Source organism: Struthio camelus, chromosome 2, assembly GCF_040807025.1.
Source record: "Struthio camelus isolate bStrCam1 chromosome 2, bStrCam1.hap1, whole genome shotgun sequence".
NCBI lineage: Eukaryota > Metazoa > Chordata > Aves > Struthioniformes > Struthionidae > Struthio > Struthio camelus.
In genome coordinates, this window is record NC_090943.1 from 67,446,619 (window position 1) to 67,449,966 (window position 3,348).

General features: G+C 37.9%; 1 long non-coding RNA gene across 1 annotated transcript; it reads right to left on the minus strand.

Moving 5' to 3' along the window:
* Window positions 1-350: 350 nt before the first annotated feature.
* LOC138066182 (uncharacterized) lies at window positions 351-2,118 on the minus strand. The gene is made up of 3 exons (XR_011139423.1): window positions 2,036-2,118; window positions 1,409-1,581; window positions 351-452 (listed from the first exon to the last, which is right to left on the minus strand). It is a non-coding gene; the product is annotated as an uncharacterized lncRNA (long non-coding RNA).
* Between the last annotated feature and the right edge of the window lie 1,230 nt (window positions 2,119-3,348).

A 3,348-nucleotide genomic window follows, 5' to 3' on the forward strand; every position in this document is an offset into this window, starting at 1 on the left:
GCTCCATTCTATGTGATCCCTCCAGTAGATAATACTGATACACTGTTTTACGCTACGCCACACCGTGCGTCTTTCCATAGACATAGGGTTCCTGCTACTGCAAATAGCACCAGGAGATTGCAAGAGACATGTCTGTTGCAAAACTCTGTGTAGCTGAGCAAACCTCCAGCACTTCTGTAAGTTCCCTACAAAACGTAAAAAGAAAGATTCAAGTCTTAAGCTGATACATCTTGAACAGATATTTATTTGTTTTAATCTGCAGTGCTTTAACGCGAGTCAAATTATTTCAAAAATTTCAGAAGTGAAAAAAATAAGATGTTACCTTAATGAGGTGCTTCTCTCAAGTCTGGCAAGGCAAAACATATTGCACAGTATGTACTCCAGGTCTAGATCACTCATTGCAAGTCAACCAAGATCCAGGGAGGTGAAAGAACCGGCACTGGAATACTGCACTGATAAAGAAAAAGGTTTAAAGGAAAACAGCCATGAGTATGCATCTCTGAGAATTGAAATCTTAAAAATATGCTATTTGGGTCATAAAAGCTTTAGCTTGGTATGCTTTAGCTTGGTATCATATAGCTTGGTAGCACTTTGATATACATTTCTCTCTCACTTCTGCTACATTTTGATACAGGAAACCAAGCCTTTCATCTTGGTTGTACCGTCAGCACCACTCTTAAATAATAGAACTAATGGCAATAATTGTTCCTTTGAAATCAGTGGGACTACATTAAAACACTTCTGCAAAGAATAGACACTGCCAAAATTGAACCGAATAGAATAGATCCTTTTTATTGCATTTCCTGTATAATAAAAGAGATTTTGTCTACAAAGGCACTAATATACATTTTGCTATTATTGCTGGAAATCTGGGCCCTTGTGTCTGTCACTATCAAAAGCACTATCAAAAACAAGAAGAGATTAGACTTCAGAAGGCCACTGAGAGCAACTAACCTACGTAGGCATGACATTAAAACATACTACTTGCCTTGGCATCTCTTCAAGTGTTCTGACGGATCATTTATTACAAGTAATAATTTGAACTGGGATAGCAACTTCAGCACCTCACTCCCAACCCCATTTTGCTCAGACTGCCAACAGATCACAGATGTCAGCCCCTATTTCCTTGCAATCTAAATATAAAACAACACGTAGATATAGATAGATGGGGAACTATCATATCACTAAGACCATATCAGCCATTATAGCAGCAAACAGAATAACACTTATAGAATAATTATAATCCACTGTTAGCTTAGTATCTTGGACTGCTGTTGAGGGCTTCCTGTCACTTCTTTTTCCTTAAATGGAGCTCTGTGCTAATATTGCAGTTCAACAGAGTTTATGAAGTTCAGTTTGCCCTTAAACCCAAGTGGAACATTAGCATTTTGTAACCTTACCCACTTACATTTTCCAGTATGAAGTGATGCCAAAGTAGGTTCAAGGGATGAGGAAATCCAGCTCATAAAATGTTAATTATCGTACCTATAAAAATGTTAATTAACTTCAGTCTAAAATGCCAAGAGAAATATGACTGCCATCTCTGTTGTGAACTTCGAGGTACTGGTGGGCTGATGTGTCCTGCGCAGCAAAAGAAACATTTACCAGGCAGAAAAATAAAGCAGCAGATTTTACAAGTTATAAAAATTAACTATACAATTTCTCACTTAGGAGCATGCACGTAAAAAAGGTAAATCTCTCACCATCTCAGCCACTTGTCAGAGTCAATGCAGTAACTGTACACACCACAGAAGCATTCTTTAAGTCTGAAGCTCCTAATTTCAGAGGAGACCTTTCAGCAGCTGTTGAACAAGCAAACAGGCATATCAGCTCCCGCTTGCTAGTTCAGGACTGCTCATTTAGCTCCCTTTTCCTTGGACTTCTTTTTTCCAGTCGATATTTTTCATGTTTAGAACGGTGCCATGTTCCACTGGACACCAAAACACTTTAGTCATTAGTCACCTGTCCTCCTTTAGCCTATTCATTATATTACAGCATGAAAATCAACAACAAAACAAGACACTTAAGTGATTACCTGGACTCAGCCCTGGCAGCAGCAGACAAGGAGCCTGGCAACCTGCAGAATACCTTCACCATCAACTTCCGATCCTGTACCTTGAAACCAGCTGCTGCTTTTCCAGTAACTTTAACGAGGGCAGAAATGGACCATAAAAAAGATGAAAATTTTCAAGAGATTCAACACGGGATTTTTTTCTTTAAGAAAATGGTGAAAGAAATGAAAGCATGTATAAAAGATATCAAAGAAGTCCTTAAGCACTGAAAAAAAAAATTAATGTCTGCCAAAGTTAATTAGATTTTCAGCATAGTCCAGTGAAACACATACGCATAATTACTACAGAGTGAGAGGGAATAGCTCCATCCCTTATACCAGGCAGAAAACAGGGTAACAGGAAAAATCTGACTCATATTATTTAAATAAAAAAGCTTTATGATGTTCAGTTTCACTGATAACAACCCTATGAAATGCTTTAGCTTTCAATAAACGTTGTTGTTTCAAGCAGAGCTCCCATAAGGGAATTCTAAACCAAAAATGTAATTGCAAAAATACCTCTTTCTCAATCAAAAGAGACAGATCATTTTTACAAAGTGACCCAAGATTTAATTAATCTTACTCTTGCTCTCTACCCTTTTTTTTCCTGTTTATTTCAATTCATTTTTGAGAAGACGCTGATGTAAAATAATTTTAGTAAGTAAAATCCTTAGAGTCTTGCGTAACTTTGAATTCTTTAGAAATCTCATTTGAAAAAATGAAAAAATTCTCTCAAAACATGCTGAAATAACCTTCATCCTCTTCGTGACAGCACCAGGCAGGGCTATTGACACTCTGAATGCGTCACTGGATAGGAAGACATAAACTGCTAGAAGATGTCTTATATTTTCTAGCTGGAAAAGACATATGGATTCCCACTTTGTCATGGCCATGTCAGTAAAGTAGGTGGAAGTGGTTTTACTTCAAGCCTGTATCACACCTTCCTGTTTAAAACCAAAACTGTTTACGGGTTTAAGAATTGGTGATGATGTGATTGCCTCCGATTTCCTACCGGCTGGGCACACACATCACTATTAATACGTTAGTCACCTTAGCACAGGGAATAGAGGCCGAACAGTCATCACGACTTCCTCTTGCCAAAGCGCATTTATTTAACCAGCTGCTTGTGCCAGACTGAAGACGCAGACAGGAAATCTCACTTTCTGTTTGTCAATCTGACACGTTTCACTTGGACTAAACAACACTTAAAAGAGGAAAAAAAAGTTATTAGCGTTTACCTTTGGTTTCCAGGTCATAAGCATTAGCTTGACACATTGCTTTTGGTTTGGAAATGCAAA